Source organism: Balaenoptera physalus, assembly GCF_965194825.1.
Source record: "Balaenoptera physalus genome assembly, chromosome: 14".
Lineage (NCBI taxonomy): Eukaryota > Metazoa > Chordata > Mammalia > Artiodactyla > Balaenopteridae > Balaenoptera > Balaenoptera physalus.
In genome coordinates, this window is record NC_138893.1 from 35,468,374 (window position 1) to 35,494,283 (window position 25,910).

General features: G+C 37.5%; 2 long non-coding RNA genes across 2 annotated transcripts in view; one reads left to right on the forward strand and one right to left on the reverse strand.

The window, feature by feature from the left end:
- The window catches only part of LOC309642837, a 259,826-nt gene that overhangs the window by 175,070 nt on the left and 58,846 nt on the right, over positions 1-25,910 (forward strand). The window lies entirely within an intron of this gene.
- Positions 15,566-24,073, reverse strand: LOC309642833. Its single transcript, XR_014253402.1, has 2 exons — positions 23,217-24,073; positions 15,566-15,879 (listed from the first exon to the last, which is right to left on the reverse strand). It is a non-coding gene; the product is annotated as an uncharacterized lncRNA (long non-coding RNA).

Below are 25,910 nucleotides of genomic sequence, written 5' to 3' on the forward strand. Positions count from 1 at the left end.
AGAAACACAAGTGACTTGATTGTGACTCTGTTATTGGCTTCTGGATGTTTACACCTCGGTGACCACCAGAACCCAAGTTCCACAAAAGCTTGGATGTTTGTCTATCTCACTCACTGGAGTATCTCCAGTGCCTAGAACAGTCCCTGACACATGTAGACACTCGAACAAAATTTAATGAATGAATAAAGGGAATGAATATATTTTGAATTTGTGTTCTCAAAATGTCCATATTCTTCCTCTCAATCTCTCTCTTTCTTTCTCTCTCTCTCTCAGGCTTTGGGAAAACATGCAGGGATTAATTGATAAACAATGTAATCTTTTCAGTCTTTCTACAGAATATCCCTCAAATTGTGCTCTAATCTTACCTTTAAAACCAGCAAAAAGTGAAATAGCAAATCCCAGGAAAGTTAGGCAGCAGCAATAAAAAGCCCAAATAAACAAGGAAGCATTTTTTTTTTTCTCAACTTGACCAGTTAACTCTCAAACTCTCTCTCACTCAAGGCTGCTTATATTGGGCAGAAGAAAACGAATGACTGAATGACTGACTGAATAAGGTTGGGGAAAATTATTTTATCTCCTCTTTGGAAACATAATAATTATAGTAATAATAGTTAATATATACAAGGTGTTTATGTCAGGGTCTGTTCCAAGGGCTTCATATATATCAACTCAAGTGGTTCTCAAAATTGCCCTGAGGGATAGACCCTACTTATAGTTCTATTTTGCAGATGAAGAAACTGAGGTGCAGAGAGATTGAGGGACTTGAGTCTTAGTGGTGGAGTCAGGAGTCAAAGCCAGCAGGAGCTCCAGAGTTCAGACTATTGACTGCTTTGACCTACTGCCTCTGAGACTCGTTAAAGAAATGTCTTTAGCTTTCTTTAACCCAGTGTTTCCAAACTTGTGTGACCATGACATACCAATCAATATGTTTAGAATAAAACATGGCAAACACTGAAGCAGAATATTTCTTTGGTTCCTTACAAGTCAAAATGTTGTAATAGGAAAATGAGTTATAATCATAAATGTTCTCCTAATTTCAGGAGGAAGTGAACATGGATTGAGTTTCAATTCTCATCCTTCCCATGCCATGTAACTCACTTATCAAACAAGGGAAGGAGGCGAGATAGTCTTTGCCATCTCTTAAAAATAAAACTTAACTTCTTTGATTGCTATTCATGAGATACAAACCAAATAGAACTATTCAAAAAGTGCCTCGCTGGCAAAACAACGTGACAGATGAAACCATGAAGTTCATGATGAAAGAATGCTAAGAAATGTTTAGTTCTTCAAAGTAATTGAAACCTGGGCTTTACCATGTAACCATGAGCCATTCCAGCTGCCAGAATCCTTCTCAGAGCCACCAGAGGGATCTAAATGGGCCCCACTGCAAAAAGTCGAATGAACAACACTGCTTGTTTGCACACGCTTGCATATGACCCTAAGTGGGGGAAGTAGGTTTGGCTAGGTAAGAATGTATTTTTTTAGGAGACTACAGAAGATGAGCTTGTCCCTTGAGAGGCACGCAGGCCAGGCCTGCCACATGGAACAGGAGTTTGAGCATCTTTAGCTGTATTTTGAACCCCTATTCCCATCCACCGAGATTAAGTTTAAGGTGGGGAAGGGTGCAGGTGGGAATGATGGGAGAGTAAGTCCCACAGGTAGAAAAAGAAGCTGCCAAGTCACTCCCTCTTCACGCCCAGTCATCTGAGACAGCCATCAATGCCATCTTTGTCCTAAACGAGAGAGCTTTAGGCCAAGCAAAGGCCTCTTGCAACACATGGACAGGTTTGGTTGACTTTCATCACTACTCACTGCAGGATGGGAGTCAACGTGCTCTCAAAAGGAAAGGGTTTGGTGAGCTGAGGCTGTCTGAGTTTTCCTCGAAGGTTTTTTTTTTTTGATTCTGATTCTTGCTGATCTACAAATCAGATAGTATCAGAATCCAGAATATAGGCCCTGCTCTGTAATGCTCAGCATACAAACTATACTGTCAATCCTACTATTTTAAATAACGAGTAGAGGAAAACTGTTTCTTTAAATTATTTCACTACTAAGCTCTAAGGTTTATTTTACTAAATATCACGTTTAATGTTATAAGTTGACATAACTTTTGAACAAAGGAAATCTCTTATATTGATGGCTGTAAGGAATCACACGCACATCCATTCTCACAGTCTTCCAGAGTTAAAGGTACAGTATGAGATATATCATTGGAATCCATAATGGAATCCTTGAATGGTTCAATGCATGGCTTGAATTAATAAAAACATAGGGAAATTATTCTTTAAAACCATGAATTCACAACTACAAAGCCTATTTTTGCTTTGCTATTATTAATACAATAAGAGGTTTGACTTTGACCTTGGAATCATAAACGTGGAAAACATTAACAGTATTATATTGACATGTTCTGAGCCTCTCTTTTTCTGTATTAAACTGAGGCTTCTGATAAGTTTGGTGGAGTCACTGTGGCACCAAATAAAACTAAACAATTCATACAGACTAAGATCAAGGAGGTCTAGTGAACCGAAAGATTCCAGCTCCTCGATAAAAGGAGGTCTGTTTGGAACCATTGGCAATTATTAATGTTTTAAAACTGTAATTTAAGAAATCATTCTTTGTAAGAATAAATATTAACCTTTTGGAAAATCTGTCCTTTATAATAAGCTATATAGCAGGGTTTTCAAAGATATTTCAGACTCATGTTGATAAAAATGTCTTCGTATTATTAACTTAGCTTTTTCCTTTTAGCCATGATGCTTTTAAACTGTCTAAGAACTAATTGGAAGGCTGCAGTTTTCTTTAATGTAATAGCACATTCCTTATAATAAAATAAGACACCTTTTAAGATGTTATGAGTTTTTCCTAGAAGTATTTAATACTTAAGGTTGGGTTTTGACAACATAAAATAAAATGAGATTTTTGTCCTCCAGGTTGTCAGTCTCCTCTGGGGTAATAGAGTGGCAGTTGGTTGCAGGCTGTGAGTTTTGCAAGGCTGCTCTGTACCTTTGCAACAGGAAAACTGCATGTGGTGTCACAGCTTGTAAAGGAAGACACAATGCTGTTTCTCTCTTGCTTTTCAACCTAAATAGGCCAATAGCCATGAATCAGGCTTGGATGGAACATATTCCAGAGATAGGTATATAACAAAGAGAAGGGGGCTTCCCTGGTGGCGCAGTGGTTAAGAATCCGCCTGCCAATGCAGGGGACACGGGTTCGAGCCCTGGTCCGGGAAGATCCCACGTGCCGTGGAGCAACTCAGCCCGTGCGCCACAACTACTGAGCCTGTGCTCTAGAGCCCACGTGCCACAACTACTGAAGCCCACGCACCTAGAGTCCGTGCTCTGCAACAAGAGATGCCACCGCAGTGAGAAGCCCACGCACCGCAATGAAGAGTAGTCCCCGCTCACAACTAGAGAAAGCCCGCGCACAGCAACAAAGACCCAATGCAGCCAAAAATAAATAAATAAAATAAATAAAAATTTTAAAAAATGTTATAAAAAAACAAAGAGAAGTAGCGAGGAAGCCATTGTCACTGGTCATCTGGTCATGATATCTCAAGCAAGTATCCAGTACTAGCTTTCCCCAAATAGGATAACAGGCTGAAGGCTTGGTTTGAAGCCTATCGTAGCCTCAAAAGAGCTTGCATGAATCCAAGTGTTTATAAATATTGCCGACTACACCTCAATGGTTCTTTAGACTTCACGTTTTCTTCGACTTCCTGCAGAAATTACCACTTTGGGAAAGTTGGCAGGATGAACCACATTTCTGTAGATAATTTTTGTCAGAGAAAAGGCAAAAAAAAAAAAAAAAAATCATGAGCTTTAAGAGGATATTTTCTTTTTGCTTTTCCAGAATTTATTACATTTATTTCATAATTCCAAAATCAAAAGTCACTGATCCTTATGTGATTATTACATGCCATCAGAATGTTATCACATGTTAACATTTTGCCATCATTCACAGGATTCTATAAAAATTAAGTGTTTTTACAAGTGACAGTTAAAAATGAAAATATCTCTGTGGAAATGAATATAAATAATTTAGAAATACAGAAGCCACAAAACAGATGACAAAGGAAAAGATCAACAGACTTGACTACATAATTATTTAAAACATGAATATGACAAAAGCCACCAAGACAAGTACACAAGGAGAAAATATCTGCTACATAAAATCAACACAATAACATCTAGAATACAGAGAAACTACTATTCAGTAAGAAACTCTTATTATTGACTAGTTCACAAGGATATATGTTTCAAGGATGGAATTTTTTTTTATAATAGCAAAAAACTGGAAACAAGTATCCATCATTAGGAGGACCATTAAAAAATTAAGGCAATAAAAAATAATGAAGTCTATAAGAGGATATTTTCTTTTCAACCTGGTCAAAATATATGCAATTTTAAAATAAACTGTAGTGCTGTGTACAAAACTGTAGTGCTGTGTACAAATTATCAAAATGGGCTTTTGAGCCTGTTTGGTCTTTAATCACATTACAGAGGCAGCACTCCATCAAGAGAAGACGAGGGTGGAATCCACTTTTTAGCTGAAAATGTTAGTAAATGTTGGTTTCTTAACAGTTAAGCTAAGCTGTCTCAAAACAACAACAAAAAAAGCAATTTGGATTGATCTCCTCAGTCTCAAAAAGGATGTGCTTTCATCCCAAATGTGTGTATATTTATGGTAATTGATGTGTTCTATTGATTAACTTGACAACTGTTAATGGGCCCATGTTACCAGGATAATCTGACTCCTTTTGAAACGCCACTAAATGGAGATATTCTCAAACATCTTGGGTTACAGTTGATGTCAGTTCTTGGTGTCCTTTAGAATAGCTTTAGTATATCCAAAAGACTGTTTCTCAATTTATTTTGGTTTAAACCACTGGCATTCAATATACCTAAGGAAAACATTATGCTTAAGGTTGGGTTGTTGCAACACAAATGAAATGGGATTTTTGTCTTCCAGATCGTCAGTTAGTCTCTTCTGCATCAATAGACTATAAGGGTAGCTCACAAATCTCTTTAGTCTATGTATAGGTATAGGAAATATTAAGTTTCTAAAGGGGTTTTGAATAACGTTTGGTTTCATTAGTTAAAAACCTTCAAACATTTTAAACTTTGTTTTTACATTTAATATATTATATTTTCATTTTAAGTACTTCAATTACCTGAACTACAGAAAGCCCAATATATACTTATATAGCTTTTATATATTTAGTACATTAAAGACACAGTGACACTAAAGTTCTCTTAAATGATACAATATTGTATATGAGTTTAGTAAGATTTCATTTGAAAAACTCTAGTCAAAATAAAATGACCAATTACACTAAACTGAAGGGTGTCGAGGATGCAGGACTTTCAGTTTTAAAACAAAGACAGTCTCGAGTAAAACCAGGACAAGCTGGTCACCCGGAGTAAAAATCACGATTACAATTTTCAATTGAAGTTATAAGACTGTCATTCCAAATAGGCCAAATACATAAAATAACAAATCTGAATGACCCCCTTCATAGCCCCCAAGCATTAATACTTCAATTTTAATCATTGTAATCCTTTCTATACTTAATTCTAAATCTTCCCAGAGTTAAAAGACTCTTACCCACTGAAGGAAGCTTGTTGCCATACCAAGTAATGTAGGTTACTTGTGAACAGAGATTTTGGCCTAAACGGGGACTGGAATTTTGTTAAAGACTCTGATGAGTCTCACTGAATCTTGTTTTATGGCTGAAATATCATGGGCTTCAAATCATAAAGGTGAGCTCAACATCACTAATCATTAGGGAAATGCAAATAAAAACCACAATAAGATATACTTTACATCCACTATGATGGCTAGTGTCAAAACCAAACAAACAGAAAATAACAAGTGCTGGCAAGAATGGGAAGAAATTGGAACACTTGTGCACTGTTGGTGGGAATGTGAAATGGTGCAGCCACTATGGAAAACAGTATGGCTGTTCCTCAAAAAATTTGAAATAGAATTATACTACATGATCCAACAATTTCACTTCTGGGTGCATACGTAAAAGAACTGAAAGCAGGGTCTCTAAGAGATATTTGAACACCCATATTCATGGCAATATTATTCATAATAACCAAAAAGTAGAAGCAACATATGTGTCCATTGATGGATGAATGGATAAATAAAATGTGGTATATACATACAATGGAATATTATTCAGTCTTAAAAAGGAAGGAAAGTTTGATACGTGCCTCAACATGGGTGGACCTTGAGAACATTATTCTAGGTGAAATAACCCAGTCACAAAAAGGAAAAATATTATATGATTCTACTTATACGAGGTACTTAGAGTAGTCAAATTCATAGAGGCAAAAAGTATGAACTGTGGTTTCCAGGGAGACGGGAGGTTGACATTTAATGGGTATAGAGAGTTCTGGTTTTACAAGATAGAAAGAGTTCTGGAGACTAGCTTCTTAACAATGTTAATGTACTTAAGATTACTGAACTGTACACTTAAACATGGTTGCTACGGTAAATTTTATGTTATGTATATTTTACCACAATTAAAAAGTGTTTTTAATTATGTTAAGAATCAAAAAGTTTGATAACGACCAGCAATGATGAAGATGTGTGGAAATAAGAACCCTCCTGCACCGCTGATGAGAAAGTAAAACAGCCTAGCAGTTCCTCAGATGACTAAATGTAGAGTTACCGTATGCGGATATGTCAATAGAAACTTCCCAAACTGAAAAGCAAAGAGCAAAAACACTGAAGATGGAACAGAATATTCAAGGACCATGAGCAACTACCAAAGGTGTAATATATGCACAATGGTAATATCAGAAAGAGAAGAGAGAAAGGAACAGAAGACACTTTGGAAGCAATAATGACTATGAATTTCCCCAAATTAATGTCAGATATCCAGGAAGCTTAGAGAATACCAAGCAGGATAAATGCCCCAAATCTAGGCATATCCTATGCTAACTGTAGAAAATCAAAGATAAAAAACACTTGAAGCCAGAAGAAAAATGAAGTACTGATACATGCTAATAACATGGATGAACCTTGAAAACATCATGCTAAGTGAAAGAAGTCAGTCACAAAAAAAAATATGTCATATGATTCTATTCATATGAAAATCCAGAACAGGAAAAAATTTATAGAGATAGAAAGTAGATTAGTGGTTGCTTGGGGCTGGGGGGGAGAATTATGCGGAGATAGGGGGCTGATAGCTAAAGGTTCAAGGTTTCTTTTTGAGATGATGAAATTGTTCCAAAATTGACTGTGGTGATGATTGCATATATCTGCAAATAAACTAAAAGCCACTGAATTGTACATTTTAAATGAATGAATTGTATCATAAGGAAATTATAAGTCAATAAGGCTCTGAAAAATATTTTTTTAAATGTGAAGGTGATTGGTCTCAGTTCATATTGCCTAGTTCTTTGTCTACTCACAGAACTCTGAAACGCTTGCCCAAGTTGAGCCCTTGACTAGATTTTTCATTTCTTTGGCTCTTATGGTTTATACACATGTTTCAAAATACTAAAGACCTTTGGATCCAATGAGAGCCTTAGCTATACAATGCCTTTTCTATCTAACCTGATAGAATCTTGCATTCTTTCCTATTCTTAGGACCATACAGCTCTTAGGGATATTTAAAATGAGATCCAAAAAATTCTGGAGGCCTCATGTAGCCACCACCACACACAAGAGCATTGGGCTGCCAAATGTGCTATTGGTGAGACTACTACTATTCCTAATGTACTTCTCTGTGGCCAAAGGATAATTTACAAATAGTAATAATTCTCTGAATTACCAACTTGCCAAATCTATAAAATTTACCACCAAAACTTTTCAAAATTTGATATTATTGCCTATCATAAAGTTTATATAAATTGGTGATGGAGGGGATGATTTCTACAGTTTTAACAGGAATGTTAAATTTATCAAAACCTAGAGATCATAGGGTGATTTAGTCTTGTGAATATTCTTAATATTTGGAAAAGGAACCAAAATTTTCAGTAACTATTGGTTAAGCAATAAATGAATACAGGTGACTGTGGGACTTATGACTTTTAATACAGAAATGTTGTAGTTCATACTGTTATGGGCTGAATCGTATCTCCAACAAATTTATAGGGTGAAGCCCTAACCCCTAGTTGGACTGTATTTAGAGATGGGGCCTCTAAGGAGGTAATTAAGGTAAAATAAGGTCCTAAGGAAGGATTCCTAATCTAATAGGACTAGTGTCCTTACAAGAAGAGGAAGAGACCCCAGGAATGTTCACACACGGAGGAAAGGCTACGTGAGACCAGTGACAAGGTGCTACCTGCAAGCAAGGAAGAAAGATCTCATAAAAAACCAAGTCTGCCAGAACCTTGATTTTAGATTTCCAGTCACCAGACCTATGAGAAGATAAATTTCTGTATTTAAATTACCCAGTCTGTGGTATTCTGTTATGGCAGCCCAAGCAGACTAACACAATACAAGTTTAAAAAGTATTTTTTAAAAATTTATTTATTTTATTTTTTTGGCTGCGTTGGATCTTCGTAGCTGCACCTGGGCTTTCTCTAGTTGCAGTGAGCAGGGGCTATTCTTTGTTGCAGAGCACGGGCTCTAGGCACACGGGCTTCAGTAGTTGCAGCACGTGGGCTCAGTAGTTGTGGCTCGCGGACTCTAGAGCGCAGGCTCAGTAGTTGTGGCGCACGGGCTGGGTGGCTCCGTGGCATGTGGAATCTTCCCAGACCAGGGCTCGAACCCGTGTCCCCTGCATTGGCAGGCGGATTCTTAACCACTCTGCCACTTTAAGGAAGCCCTAAAAAGTTTTTTATAAATTCCTTTTTTCTATTCTGACTGACCCTTGAGCCTTTCTTAGATGATTTTACTAACTTCCTGTCACACAGCAACTTCAACTTGTTATGTTTATCAACTAGAGGCCAAAATGTAATTTACAATGTGGTGGCCCCTGTATCTTCCTAGTTATTTGTTTGTTTGTTTTGGCCTTACTTTTTTCATCTTTTAGTGTTCTTTAAGGATTTGTTACCAGGTTACTCTTTCTTGCATAATTATTTATGGCTAATGTATTTTGAATTTGAGGTTCTTCCACTCACAGTAAGTATAGTAACCCCCTCTTTGTATCTTCACTTCACTCCTGCATGTGGACACGCTGTCCAGAGGACATGACCCCATGGTTTCTGTTAGGAAGCAAGATTTCAGCAAATCACGTGGCTCAAGTGTTCAAGAGTTTATCAAAGTTTTGGTTTTAGTTCAGTTTTAGTTTTGTTGTATTTTTTTTTCACCCTGGCCATTTGCAGTGGACTTGTCAGTGCAGTTCAGTTATAGGTCAAGTTTCAGGTGTCTAATATTTGAGACATTGAGCACTTCACAGAAGCTTAAAGCACATGCAAAATGTTCATGTTGACTGATTAACAGCGAATTAAGAGAAGCAGAGAAGGCTGGCTTGAAAATATGTTAAAATAAAAACCCATCCCATTGTTTATAAATCATAAGAAGTCAATACAATTACATTCGTAATTTGAAATACACAAGATATTTTTCTTTCTTAAAGTCAGACTATGGTAAAACCTATGATATTCTGGTTTGGCTAACCACTGCAGCTGCAGAAAATCTAAAGCCAAATGAAAGTTTTGAAAGAAAAAAAAATCCCTAAAGGTATTGCAACCATCTCATGCATCATGGTTACTGATAGTATTAGACAAAGTTAATGGAAATGATTTGATTTTCAGCAAATTGCTCACTTGACAAACTGGTTTTCCAGCAAGTTGATTTTCTCCTCTCCCTTTCTGAATGTGTGCGCCATAAATATGCATCCATACAGAAGTTTAAGCAGTAAGGTAAATGCATTCGGTAACTGTGAGTTTTTTTTTTTTACTACATTATCATCTCTATAGCTAAAACAAAAGGAAACCACCTCTCTGTCAAATAACATGATACATTTGTCATCTGAAAGGACAGCCTTCAAGTTGGAAAAGTTTTTAAGCTTAATGGAGGTTACTAGTGACAAATTTAATCTCAATGGAAACATTTTTTTGTGTGTTATATACTAACTAGAAAGATCGCTTTATTCATCTGGACATTTTAAAGCACTTAGTAAAACAGCTACTTGACATTTAACATTTTTCCCTCTTGAAAACAAATTTATCTTTATAACGGTTTGAAGTGATAAATATACTGAATGGAAATGAATACTTCACATGGCACCGTTAATGGGAAATAAATAGATGTTTTAAATATTTGCTCCTAGAGGTCTCTTCTTGAACTTAAGCATAAGTTATCTAAACAGTTGAAAAAAGATTTATAGTTATGAAGAGGCCTATATGTCAAGGAAAGTTTTATGATATGTTCCATAATAAATTAGCAATAAATGGATACAGGTGACTGTGGAATTTATGACCTTTAATGCTTTAATACTGCACTAAAGAAAAACTAATTATTAAGGTCCTAAAGGGTAATATAAGAATACCATCTACAAATTGTCAAATTAAACCGTTAGCGCTAGGTATTGGAGGTAGTTGCTTTTTATGTGGCTCATCCTGTGAGGCAGATATAGATAAATACAAAAAACTTCAGTGCCATCAAGTAGTAGAACAGCAGCTGTCAGGCTTTCTAGCTGAAACTAAAGAATTACTTCTAAAATTTGTTTCTTCTGCTTAAAAATAATCATTCTTTTAGCACTTTAGTGAAGGGCTATGTCATACTGGAAAAAAAATGATTAATTTCACTAGATCCTCTCATAGCATTTCTTGTCCATTTCCCCCTCAAGCACCCCATGAAGATGTCTGAACACAAGAGGTCCCGGAAAAAGTTGTCTGACGAAAAAAAAAATCAAATTTAAGCGAGTTGCAGTTTTTAGAACTGTCCTTAACGTAAGAAATTTCAATTAAAGCACCCGTTGTGGTGAAGCATCTCCACTTTCATCCTTAGTTTTTCACAGGAAAAAAAAAGAACTCACCCTTTTCTTCCTAATTTGAGCCTCACCAGGAGGTAGATGAGTTTATTTCCTAGAGGGAAGAGGCTATTGTAAAAGTTGGCCTCTAAAGCGATCTTCCAGTTTCCAATCTCTCACCCTTTTAATCCATTCTCCACACTAACACCAGAATGGTCTTTATTTTCAGGGGGAAAAATGTGATTATATCACATCTCTGCTTAAAATCCTTTGCCGGGCTTCGGCTGCTTAGCCCAACTCCTAAGCGAGGCAGAGGCCCTTTTGTGATTTGGTCCCCCCTGTCTCTCCGGGCTCCCTGCCTCCGGTCGGGAGCGCTCGGCTCCGCGTGATGGACCACTGGCGGCGCGTGCGTGGCTTGCCCGTGATGCTCAGCGTTCTCACCCTTTGCTTCTGCTGCTTGAACAACTTTTCTCCTTATTCTTCCTTTTCTTTCAAGGACCAGCTCAAACGCCACTTCACGTGTCCTGTCATAAGAGTAACTATGGTCCTGTCGGCATCCATCGCTTTCGCAATGATTCCATTTCATCTGATCCTTTTCCTCGCATTACGGTTAATTGTCTAGGTGCCTGTCTTGTTACTCAAGTGAAAATCGTGGACGTCAAGGATCTCGTCTTGCTTCTTTTCATTCCCAGCATCTAAGTCTATAGGGATATAATAGTGTTCAATAAAGTTTTATTGAATAAAAAGGCTGGGGAAAGGGAATTGGGGGGGGGGGAGGTGACTGGAGATGGATTATGAGTCTGAGACAGGGGTCAGTAAACCTTTCTTGCTTGTAAGTCCAGAGTTAAGAGGAAGTCTTGGATAGAAACCAAGTTAGCCTTTGCCCAGGTTTCAGCATTTCCTTAAGAGGGTACTAAATAATAGCATAGAAAAGAATATACATTATCTGAGATTGAAAGATGGGGGAAAGTTAATAAGGAAATTATAACTATAATAACAAGGAAAACAAGGAGGTAAGATCTCTCAATCTGGGAGACTACTGTATCACAGGGAAAAGGACTTAAAACTAAAACTAGAATCAGAAGACTGAAATGAAATCTCACCTCACTCTGTGATCTAATGGAAAGTGTTTATTTTTTCTTACCTTGTTTCCACTTCTGTGAAAATGGGGATAATAATGGATACTTCCCAATGTTTTCAGGTGGATTAAAGGAGATAATATAAATAAAATGATGATAATAATACCTACCATTTATTGAAGATCTGCTATATGAGAGGCTTTGTGCTTTATATACATTACATTTAATTTCATTTTGAAAAATGTACATTGTTTTTGTAACCACCCTGTTTATCACTTAGACATTGGTACTCTTTTCCAAACAGTCATGAGAAGTCTGACTTCTTTAGATTTTGTGATATCAGATTCTTAGTGGAGAGACGGGCTCACCGAGTGTCTTTACCTTAGACAAAAACATTCCATAAATGTTTCTAGTGTGTGCAAGTGGTTGATGTCTAGCATTTTAACCATGTGCTTCCTTAAAAAGAAGGCCAGTTATAGTCAAACTGTGAAAGAGGCAAAGATATCTGTCATTTTCATATTTCTGTCTGTCTCTCCCTGTCCCCAATGACTGCAGTGTTTGTGCCCCAGGGTCCCCTGTGACCTACCCAAGGACTCCATATCTGGTGCTCAAAAATGACCTCTTATCCTCCCCACAACCTAGTAAAAGATCCAGAGAAGCTGATGAAACTAATTCACCCCATGGCTAACTAAGTGTCTGCTTAAGTCTTTCTGGGTGGGTATTTATAATTTTAAAGAAGTATACAAATTAATGAATCTATTTAGTTAAGAATTCTTCATTTAAAGACTAGTCCAGAGGCAGATTCACTTAACTTTCAGGGCCCTTCATTTGCTTGATCCCCCTTCTAAATGAATATTTACCCAAGTCATTTATGTTTAAGCCCCACAGAACTTGTAATAACCCCTAACAAGTCCTATCTAAAAGGTTCCAGCACAATTCTTCTTGGCTTATGGCTTTGCCTCTGGGATTGGCTCATTTTCTTCTCAACCATTTTCCATGATCTCTCATTCACTGACTCTCCCATGATCTTTGATTCACCATCCATACCTTGGGTAAATCTAAGGCTGGGCAAGGCAGTAAGGGTATCACCAGAAACTCCAATGTTACTCCAGCTCTCTATGGCTCAAAGTGTACCCTCCAATTCCAGCTCTCAGAAAATTCCACCCTTCACCTCTTGAGTTTAAATGAATATGGTTATGATCACCCTATGCTAATAAAACATATTATTAAAAATTTGCAATGTAAAGGGGTACCCAAGAGTGTTTCATTGTGGTGATGGAATGCTTCTGTACTGGATAGTGTTGGTGGTTACATGAACCTATACATGTGATATAATACTACACATCAAAAAAAGGGGGGGGGGTACATGTAAAAACTGATAAAATCTGAACAGGGCCTATAGTTTAGTTAATAGCATTGTACCAATGTCAGTTCCCTAAGGTACTATGGTTATATAAGGTATTATCATTGGGGCAAGATAGGTGAAGGATATATGGGAACTCCACTATTTTTGCAAATTCCTGTGATTCTTAAATTATTTCCAAATAAAAAGTTAAAATATAAAATGGGTTATTTCTAAATTCATCTGAATAATCTTTTCAAGTTTGGGGTTTAGTTGGAAATACTGGGAAAAACCACCTTTGACATACACCCACTCTTACCCTCTGCCCAAAATGGAAGAATGAAACAACAAAGAGTGCAGAAAAGTCTCAGTTTTCACTAGCACCTTGTTTTAATATATATTCCACTGCAGAATAAAAAGCCTTGCTTTCTTTTACACATCTGCCTTTCTCTAAGTGCCAGAAGGGTAGACGGCAGATTTTGGGGGACCTCCCACTGCGATCCTTTTCCCCACCTATCACTAATCTCAAGCAAGAGTCAGGAAACTGTCTGAAGGCTGATGTGAAACAAGCATATCTTATCCAAGGTGGTTTAAAGAGGATGCTTTCATTGAGTGGAAGGTCAGACTACCTCAGTGATTTCTAAAATACACAGACTGTGCCAGTACAATATGAAGATTTCAGCTGCCTGCTGCTAAATGAGAAAAGCAAGGAGAATAAAATACACAAATTATTTTAAAGTTGACATATCTGCTTGGGGGAAGGACCAATCTTTTATCCTGACATTATGTCCTTTGAATTTTGTTTGTGCATGTTGAACTTTATTTATAAACCCCATTTTGTTTTTATACTGTGTTTTATGAAATGATGATAGAAGATAATTGTTCGTTTATACTTCTTGGCAAAATAAAAACTGGCAATTCTAAGTCACCCACCTTCTAATTTCCCCAATCTGTGAAATCTGACATCCAAGAAGCACTGGATTAAATGTCTTTAAAGCATCTTTAACGTTTAATAGGTACTCATATACTTAGTCACTTATTTTGCTTATTATTTGCAAAGTGTAGTTCCAGGAATTATGGGATTCAGCTCTCCAAAAACTAAAGATAAGACAGGTGCAGAAATAATAATAATAATGCAAGGCAGAAAGTGAAAAGTGTGTGCAATTTTGGAAAATAAGCTGGAAATTTATTCTGACACCTATAAATACAGGCAAAGTTGGAAAAGGTGAGAACCGAGATGTCAAGTGGCATGGAATTCGTTGTCTAGACCTTTTGGGCAGAAAGGGAGTCTCATATCAAGATTGACAAGAGTGAAAGCTGGAGAAAGGCAAAGACTGTTAAACTTGAAATAAACATGCACTACACTAGAGCAAGTTTAAAGGGGCTCAGACATGAACCAGAACACATGTCTCAGGGGAATCCTCATAGCACAAAGGGAATGAAGTCATTTATCTCTGTACCTTAAGCAGTTTAACAATGACACTTTTTTTAACATGCTGAATCTGAAAAAATATCGTCTGACCACAGAATTATTTGATATTAGATTTTTTAAAGCTGAATCCTTAAAGCTAGTAAATTTTTTAAAAAAACAGTATCTCAGTATTTGGATTTATATACATGATGAGCAAAAGGGAGGGAAAAAGCAAGAAAGAAAAGGAAAATGTGAAATGAAAGACAAATCAGGAAAGTTATCACTGAGAGAAATAGGGGGTTGGGGAGGGGGGAGCAGAGGAAGGCTGGTGATGGAAGAGAGTTAGAAATTCCTCTGTTGAAAAGAAGATTTTGTTTTCTCACTTCTTATTGTCAGTTACAGCTTTGTCCATGAAACATATAAATAGCTGTGAGTCTGAAAGCTCCAGTGTGGTGGCTGTATTTGTTTTAATGTCTACATAGGTGAAATACCACTAGTTAGACTCATCATTAATTATGCTAGGCATTTTATCCAACATATTTCCAGGAATTTTAAAACTTAGTCTATCAGTTTCCCCTAGTTTCTAGGCTTCCTCTAATACATTAACAGTATAATACAATCTTGAAACTACATTATAAGGGCTAGGAAAAGATAACAATTTCCTTTTTCATAAAGCATTATACTTTATGGCACAGCTTTCTAATATGATTATGTATAGTGCCAAAGAACTGATAATTCAATTCTCTAGTCCTTACCACTTTTTTTTCCCTAAAGATATCTGGGTGTATTTCAAATGTGGGTGCTATTTTAGCTACCTATTGCTGTGTAACAAACTACTACAAACACAGCAGTTTAAAGCAATACATGTTTATTATTTTAAAGTTTCTGTGGTTTAGGAGTCTGGCATAGCATAGCTGCTCTGCTAAGAGTCTTAACAAGGCTACAGTCAAAGTACTAGCTAGGTTGTGATCTCATCTGGAGACTCGACTGGGGAAGAATCTGTTTCCATTCTCATTCTGGTGGTTGACAGAATTCATTTCTTGGTGCTGTATGACTGACATCCTTAGTTCCTAGAGGCTGTCCATGCTACTTGCCACATGAACTTCTCCATAGGCAGTTCACAACATGGCAGCTTAATTCTTCAAGAGCAGCATGAGACTGAGATCTAGAAAGAAATTCATATAATGTGATGTAATGGGAGTCACATCCCATCGCCCTTGCCATATTCTAAGAGTTAAAAGCAAGTCACAGGTCCTGCCCACACTCAAAGGGAGGAGATTATATAAGGATGTGAACATCAGAAGGCAGGGTTCATTGGGGGTCACCTTAGGGTCTGTCTGCCACAGGTGTTAAAATAAACCTTTCATATTTTGATATCCTTTTACATAGACAAAATTTAAAAGGTGAAAGTGATAATATGGAACAGTGTTTTTAATAGGGAAAGAGTTAAGGTCTAGAGAAAAAACTTTAAAAGGTACTTTGAACAAACTCAGAGTATAATAAATAAAATTCAAGTTTAGGTTTTAAAAATTATTTAACTAATGTGGAACTGAATATATATATATATATATATATATATATATATGTCAGCTAACTGATTTCTTGAAATGTTTAAGTGCTAGCAATAGTTTTACATGCTCCAACAGTATTCAAAAATAAACAAAGCAAAAAAAAAAAAGAAAAAAAGACTAGTAGAAAATACTTGCAACAAAGTTAACAGAGAGAAGATTAAATCCAAAATACATAAAAGCTTCAACAAATTACTGAAGATAAATTAAAAAAAAGAAAAATGGACAAAATAGGAATAGGCAATTCACAAAGAAACTGTATATTAAATAAAGAAATAAATGCTCAATTAAGTTTACTTATAATTAAGTAAATAAATTATCAAAACAATAATAAAATATAAATGTTCACTCACACAATTGAAAAGATAAAACAAACCAGAAAAGATGTGTAGTCTCAAGGGCTTTTAAGGAGGTGAGAAAACAGGCACGCATACATTTAGTGAAAAGATAAGCTTTTTGGAAGGCAGTTTAGCAAAACCTATAAAATTTTAAAAAGGCTTACTATTCGACCCAGCAATTTCATTTCTGGGAAACTATCCTAAAGAAATACTCCCACTTTTTAAAAAGCAATTCACAGGGATATTCACCGTAGAATTTTATAACAGTAAAACACTGGAAATAACTACAGTGTACTATAATAGAGAACTGAATAATGATAGATTCATGCTATGAAATTCTATGAGGCCAATAAAAAGTAAGAAGTTGACTTATGTGTACTTGCCTAAAATGAGCTCCATGACATACGGAGTTTAAGAAACTGAAGAATTTATATACATATATATATATATATATGTGTTGATCTTATGTATATAAACAAGATATGTATAGATAGGTACATATATGTGTGAAACACATAGAAAAGGACTGAGGGCTTCCCTGGTGGCGCAGTGGTTGAGAATCTGCCTGCCAATGCAGGGGACACGGGTTCGAGCCCTGGTCTGGGAAGATCCCACGTGCCGCAGAGCAACTAGGCCCGTGAGCCACAACTACTGAGCCTGCGCGTCTGGAGCCTGTGCTCCGCAACAAGAGAGGCCGCGATAGTGAGGGGCCCGCGCACCGCGATGAAGAGTGGTCCCCGCTTGCCGCAACTAGAGAAAGCCCTCGCACAGAGACGAAGACCCAACACAGCCAATAAATAAATGAATAAGTAAATAATTAAAAAAAAAAAAAAAAAGAAAAAAAAGAAAAGGACGGAAAGAATGTACACCCACCTCTGACCACGCCCCCCTTTGAGTGGGACACAAGAGTAGGAGGGTGATCAGAGACGCTCATGCTTTGTTTTGTGTCACTTGATTTGTTTGTCTCGTGCACTAAGAATGCACAAGAGTAGAAGTTAATGAAGTGCTACCACATTTTTGCCATTCTAAATGGAAAAAAACACTTCAATAATTAAAAATAATAAATATTTTTAAGCCAACCATCTAAATTTATTTATGTCCTTCCTTGAAAACTTCTTGCTAAGTCAGCTAATTTTCCAGCATATGATAAATACAAACAAGAGATTCAAAATTAAGGGTCACCATCTATTTATCATCTATCTATCTATCTAATCTGTCATCTAACATCTACCTATCTACCTACTTATCCAACAATTTTCTATCCCTGTTATTTATACTCTCTGCCTTCCCTAAATAGTTTGTACTGCCCTTCATGCTGGTCCTAAAATGTATAGCTTTTTCCCCACAGAACATTTAGTTTTCAGGAGCCAAGAAATGACACGAATAGAACAGAAAAATAACAAGAATGCATAACAAAAATAACAATATTAAAGTAGTCCTGTGTCAACATACAGCTCTAGAATTTTGGCATCATCTGTAAAACCTTTCTTGCCTATGTTCAGGTTTTCCATCTAAAAGGTTCAGTAGCTCTGTTTTCTTAGCAAAATGATAACAAGCTGTAAAGCGTTCTGATTTATTTTGTCACAGTGAGGAACTTTTTAATATGACCTCATGTCACTTTTTGCTGATATGAATGTGTGTTGCCGTAGTCAGTGCATTCTATTATGCATTCTATACCAGCTTGCAAGCAACATTTTTTATAAAGGTTAATCCAACTTCTTTTACATCAAAAAAGCAACGAAAGAGCTTAAAAATTAAAGCAAAAATGAAAAACATCTGGTTTGGGGTCTTTGCATTTGATTGGGTAAATATGTATATAAATTATACTTAGACCTGAAGGTAGTTACTGCCCATTTTTACTTTATGATTACCTCAAGTCAATGTCGTGTCTTGTAAAAACATACCTATGCTGCAGTTATTCCATAAACTCTATGAAATAAAACACATCTTTCTGGCTCAGTGAAGTTCAGAAAATCTGGGTCTTCGCTCCTATAAATGTATCATATTGCATTTACTGGCTAATAAAGTCTCAAAGAACAAGATTGCCCTTCTTCTCACAACTTGATCCTTTACAAATTTACAAATGTAATGCTTTAACCTACTTGAACTCAACTCTGGCTCCCTGAGGGAAGATCCTAACCAAGTGGGAGTGTCTGTTCTCGGTTAGCTGGGCCTGGGCTCCCAGCAGCGGCTGCATCGGGAGGGGGCAGCCGTGTGCCCGAAGGGTACAGTTGGCCTCCGCTAGAGGTTTGTGTAGCCTGAGTTAATGAGGTTAATAAACCAAGGTCAAAACAAGCAGACAAAAGGAGAGAGTGGGCACTGAGGAGGCAGAACACAGGGACCAGGTACCAGAAGGTTTGGTCACAAGACAAGGGCAAGACCTGTTATCAAACCGGAGGCCAACTCCCCAAAAACCAAACAGAGATAAAAGCTGAGGAATAGGTGACATTCTTCAGAATCAAAGTATTCGTTCCCTCCTAGCCATCAAATGCTTGGAGAAATATTTCTTTGCAGAGCTTCTGTATCTAGACAATCACAGCCCCCTTACCTGAAAAGCCTTTGTGACATTCATGTGGCGTTATGGAGGGTCTCATGATAAAAGGCCCTTATTCAAAGCCCACCCAGAACAAGTCATTTTAGTTTGTTTTTTGGTTAAAAGGGTATAGTTTGAAAAGGGAAGCTCCAAAGGAGGTAAATATATAAGAAACTGTAATGACACTGTAGGCAGTAACTTCAACGTGACCTTGTATAAAAATGGCAATTTCTTTATCAAACAAAGAAATGTTTTGTCTATACAACTCCAAGCATTCTGAACTAGGAACAATAAAACAATGAGTTTGCACTGGAAGTAGAGGGAAAGTGGAGAAAAGTAAAAACCAAAGAAGAGAGAAGAAATGAGAGGTAGGGAGAGGGAGGGTTAATGTGTTTTCTCTCCAAAGCAGGGAAGCATGCTTCACCTGTCAGATAAAAAGAGCCCATTTCTGTTGCAAATTATCCTCATGCAAGACCGGATTTTTTTCTGAATTCCCTGCATGTTTGTCGTTGAGTCTGATCACTTAATAAAATGGATAATTAAAGCTGTTTGCTAAATAACTCCAAAAATTGCTTCAGTTTCGACACCACCACAAAAATGCAACCCATACATTTTCTAGGTAATTTGAAATCAAAGCTTTGGGATCTAAAAGAATTACCTGGTTCTCCATTCTGCTCTGCTAGTTGATCTTCATTGGAGAAAGAACAAACGGTTTCTTAGAGTCTGCAATGCACACGCTCCATTTGTTTTGAAGTTTTTAACTGGGCAGATGCACTATCCATTACCCGTGGTTAAGAACCACTCCTAACTACCTCGCTGCCTCCTCAAAGAAGAAGCAGTGAGCGATCATCATCGAAATGCTGACAGTAAAATGTCTGTTTCACTAAATTTCAAAATAAACCACTAAAAGCACCGTGACCACTGGCCACCTTGTGCTCGTTTCCTTCATCTTTTAACAGTTCAAAATTTTATGGAAAACAAGTACTCTTCATGAAAATGGTTGGAGCTCTGGCTGTCCCTAGATGAATGTGGGACCCTCCGGAAATAACATCGCATAAGGTCCCCAATTGCCAGCATTTTAATCCAGGTAAGAAAATCAAGTGATGTGAGTCTTTGTGGCAACCCTAAAGAGCAAAAGGCCAGCCAGAAGGTCTGCAGGTGGTCTGTGGAGGTGAGGAGGGGCAGCTAAGGAGCATTGAAAGGCTACAGCTTCTGAAGAATGTTCTCAGGAAAACAAGTACCCGCCCCCCCCAACACACACACACATTTTTCCATCCTCACTCCACTCCCTATAAGAGGTTTTGTTTGTTTGTTTTGTTTTATTTAGCATATTTGGGGACCAACCGCCACCATCTCAAGAGTTGGCTGAAACGACCATCTTTGATTAACATATGGAGAAAATCCACCCTCTGTTTTGGAGCTGAAATGCCAGTTGGTCTTTGTTTTACAAATGTGTCTGTAGTTTTATCTTTACTTCTGATGCAGATGAGGCACTGTGACTTTTTTTTTTTTAAGATTTTGAATGTAAGAGAAAAACTTCCCAGTGAAATATCTGTTTGCAGTGGTAATGTGCTTGCCTGAACATTTTGGGAAATATTTGCTTATTCTTTACAACAAATATTTGGCAGAGCAACTGTGTTTTAAATAGTAGCTAAAACTCTGTAGTGGAGATATGATTACCCAAGGAGTGGTAAACATTTCAATTCAATTCAATGTAGTATTGCTTTCCTAGTCTATGCTTAGCACCCTCTAAGTGCTGGAAGATATCAAAGAAGTGTAAGAAGCAGCTCCAGCTTTTTGCAATGTTATTGAAGAGAAAAGACAGAAATAACAGACGGTGCAAGAGAGCATGAAACGAAGTACCAAGATGCGTCCTGCCAAGGACATATTCTTGTTTTAAGCACTAAAGGAAAAAATAAATTGTACTGAAGCTCTGCTAAGAAAAATGGCTTAGCTCTACTTTCATTGCAGGTAGTACGGTACAGTGGGGAAAAAAAAAACAAAAACAGATTTTTAAGGTCAGAGCGTAGCAACCCAGGTCAGTGGGGTGGCAAATATCTAAGCCAGAGGGTTCTTACGCAGACCTGGGTTTGAATCCGGACTCTTCCTCTGATTCGTTTTGTGATCTTGGACAAGGTTAGTTTCCAATTGCAATTGAGAATAATGATATAGTACAACTGATTTATTTCAAAGTCTCAATGAAGTGGGGTATAAACTGGATTTATGTTTATCCAATCACTGCTTTTAACATTGTTTTGGGAAAGCCTATCTTTCTCATTGGAAGGCTTGTAATTTCTTATCCGTGGGATAAGTAGTACTGACGCCAGGAAAAATGTCCGGTCCCCGTGTTAAACATTACTGAGATCAAGCAAAATCACTAGGCAGTTTGGTCCGGAAAACACTTGTTTTGGAAGATAACATCATAAACCCATTCTGGAAGACAAGAGTCAACTAAATAGCTTACTGATCAAGACTAGCTACTTGCTCAACAAGGTTCATTCCAAGACTGGAGTCTTGATTTGCACTTAGCCAAAGCTGTTACGTCACAGACTGCCCGGGCTCACCCAGTGACCCCTACTCCTGCCTCGCAAAACCTGCCCCAGCATCACCAGCCCAGACCCTTAGGCCCCTTCCCAACTCCCCACTTTGAGGCACCCCTGAGACTTTGTCAAGGTGGTGTTCTCTCTTATTGCAGTAGGTCTAATAAACTTCTCCTGGCTTGATCAATTGGTTTTCTGGTGGTTTTTTAAGAAGTTAATGATCAACACATCCCTTCAGAATATCTTCAGCAGCTCTCATAATATTCTGGCCACTCTGGAGTTTAAACACAAACCTATCTGGTCTGGCTTATAAAGTTCAATTTACATCTTCTTCAAAGCACTCACCCAACCTTACCTTACCCCAGATGTGTGGCTCAAGGGACCTGGGAGGGCAAGGCGGGTTGGCCTTCCTTTTAAGTGGGAGTGAGGCAAGAGGGGGAGGGGACATGGCTTGAGATGACCCTTCCCCCTTTGAAGAACTCACACCCCTGGGAAGAGGAAGGTAACTGGTCACTAGCTGGTTGTATGGAGAGGTTTTTCTCATATTGCTGCTCTAGCTGGTTCCCTGGGTCCCTATGTCCACGAGTACGGTGGCCCCTGTGTGGATGGTGCCCATGGCTTTCTCTGGGCACAATCAGCATCACGCTGCCCCCTCCATCACTGATGTCCTTTTCAAAGAAGAGAATCCCATCCATCACACCTGCCTCACAAAACCTTTCTTGGTACAGTGTTACCCTGCTCTGCCCCCTCTTATAAACTTTCTGCTCCTTCATATGGAGCCACCAAGAAAATGAGAATAAAACAGAACATTGTAGTGAGAATTAAACACACTTCTAAAATATATGGCCTACAGACAATAACTAGAAATCTTCTTTCTTCCCTGTTAATACAGGATACATTGTGATGGTGAGACTACCTTTGTAATTAAGAATGAAATATGAGAATATTATCTAAATTTACCGTTTTCAAGTATATAAGAAAAGGTTCACAAACATTTAGACTTCAAAACCAAACTACAAACTAATGCAAATTTACCAGCAAGTATTTAAAAATTCTTGTCCAGACCAATAAGGAAAAAAATTTTGGTGCCAGAGTGATGCTCTATTTTGACTTTTTGTTGTTGTTGCCTCTTAATAAATAAACTTTAATTCCATGTCTTAAAAATGGATACGTCGTTGTTGATGTGGTTAGACTCTATTCAAGGTGTGAAATTAGTATGTGCCAACATGAAAGCGGGATAGTTTTCTTAATAACGCTTTCCATGACATGTCTTAAAGACTATTGCTATTTGGGGGAGAGCCAAAAGAGCAGAGTGAGAAATATTTACAGCATATGACTGTAATAAAAAAATGTAATCATGAACAAACAATACGTTAAACTGGTAGGACATAGTTTACATTAGATCACAGGAATGAATATCAAAAATACAGGCAATATTTTTGAAAAAACAACCAGCAGTGAAAAATTTATTTATAATGCAAACCAGACACTCCAAAATAATTTGTGGTTTACTTAATTCTTACCGTTCATCCTATGTTCTTTTGAATAAGCTGAAGGAAGGCACCCGAGTAACTACCTCAGCTGTTTCTGATTTTGATTCTGAATTTTCAGTGAGATGAAAACTCTAGTCTATACAACAAAAAGAGATGGCATGTCATTTTTAGAAATTTAGATTTTTTCCCCCCTCATTGTAGATACATATTAAAAAGAAATGTATTACAATAAATTACTGTATTTCCAAATTATCTCATTATTTCTGGGCAAACAATAATTACATATAAATTCTGAATAAAGGAATATCACATTGCATCTTATGCGTTCTGCAATAGGCACACATAGAAAATCATTACAGTAATAAAACCAGCTGTATGTAATAGAAAGCAAATGATTTACAATGTTACTATGAGAAACTACTTTATTTCATATTATCATAAAAAGAGTAGAGCTGAATATTTGCATGACAAACAGAAGAATCCAGGAAATTCCAAATGCAACTCAGTTTTTTTTTTAATAGGTATTAATGCTGGGAGGTGATTTGAAAGCTTTCTACTCTAGAGAATATTAGCAATTATAATTTGCAGTCATTATTAGTCCAACAATTGAAAGAAAAAAATCTAAACACTAATAGAATATAGAAATAAATGCTTGGGGTAATATGGGCTTCGATCATACAACATCGACGTTACGAGAGCTTACATTTAGTGATTGTGAACACTTTATTTCATTAAGCTGAGAAGTAGAATGCATTTTTGTTCCTAAATGAAGCTTGACCCTGAAATTTGACCCACACCAAAAGTCTTCAATGTCTGTGTTTTAATGTTTTATATGTCATTCATCGTAGCTGCCTACCAACAGCCTACTACTCCAAGAGAATTGGCTCTGTCCACTTCCCTAATGAAGGCGAAATCCTCTACAGACTGTGGGGTCCCAGATCTCTCCCTCCATCCAGCCACAGCCATGGGGATAGAGTCAGAGCTACTCTGATATGCCCTGCCTCAAGAAAAGTTGAATTGGGCCTGTGAGACTCTTAACATCACCAAACCAGAGAAAGGTCCCAGGATGCAGATATTTACACCTGAAGTCCAAGCTCCAAGTCCCTTGTTAGAGCTACCAAATAAGAGTTGTCTTTAGTGATCATGCTTTTTAGAGAAGCACCGAGTATAGGCTGTTTGATAACTTTTATGGTGGAAGCAGTGGGTGGATATAAAACATATTTTAAACATAATTGAAAAAATACACTAAATGAGTACAGGAAACTAGCTCTTGGTTTATATTTTCATTACTAAGCATCATATATCACAATGACATTAAACTATAATACATCCAATACTACAACAGAGTAGGCCATCACTTTGAACCTTGGTGTTGTTCTAAGACGTCTTTGCTCCCTAAATTCTAACATCAGTTTTACCTCATGGATGAAAGAAAGCTCTAAGTGATTAACTGTATCAAATGTTGCTAATCTGTCCAATAAGATGAGGACTGAACATTGACTCTGGCAACATGTAGGTGTAGAGTAGGGAAGACAAAATCTGATTGGAGCACTTTCAGTAGAAAATGGGAGAAAGAGAGAGCAAATCTTGACAAGACTTTCAGGAAGTTTTCCTCCAAAAAGAAATAGAAAAGTGGGGTGGTAGCTGGAGGGGATGTAAGGTCAAATGAGCGATTGTTGTTTTAATATGAGAAGTATTAGAGAATACGTATATTGATGAGATTTGATCCAGTAGAGAAGAAAACAGCTCAGATGCAGGAGGGAGAAGGAAGAATGGAAGACGCAAAACCTTGAGATGACAAGGGATGAGACGCATTACCTGCACAGAGGAAATGTCCTCAGGCTGGGGCACAGATCAGTGATCTGCTGCAACAGGAGAGGAGAGTGAAGGAGAATACTGGAGCACCTTCATGAACTATATTTCCATTAATGAATGCAAAATTTGCATTAACTTTGCAAAAAGCTACACCACAATATCAATTTCAACTGCCATTGGAATCAACCAAGGCTCTACATCTTTTCTCTGTTTGCTGTTGAGAGGTCAGGTGTCCAATCCACCGCAGGTGATTTTTAGGACCAAGTTCACTAGAGACATCACTTCAGGTTAATACATTTGTTGTGTTTGTTATATATGCTAATACATTTTAACATTTAGTCCTAATGTACCACCATAAGCTGATAGAAAAGGGGATCCAACACCATCTTATAACATCATGGAGGAATCCCTCAAATCCATGGGCTCTGGCAATCACTTCACTTTGCTTATAACGTATTACCCCTTGTAGTGAGTATAGTATTTTAGGCCACAGCCTCGGGTGATATGTATGTAACTATTTTCCCTATTATTCAACTTAATCTCTGTTTTGATTCTCCCATTTCTATCCCTGTCAAAATTCATCCAGAAAACATAACTGGATAAATTTAATAATTTCAGGTTTTAAACTCAGGTAATAATTTCTGCCTCCCTACCCTTCTCCTTGGGACAGAACCCAGGGGGTTACCTTGGATCTTCTCTACCTAGGGTTCCCCTGCCCTGATGTTCTACTGCTACAGTTGCTGCTCCAAGGCAGCGTGGTGCAAGGGATTGGGGAGCTCTAGTACCTTGCTCACTTTCAAGGACCCTCCCAGGAGACAAGATACAAGTGATAACCGCTTTTGGTCTGGAGGCTCTGTCAACAATATGCCCAATTCTTATGCTCAACAAGAGCAGGAAGAGAAATGTCAT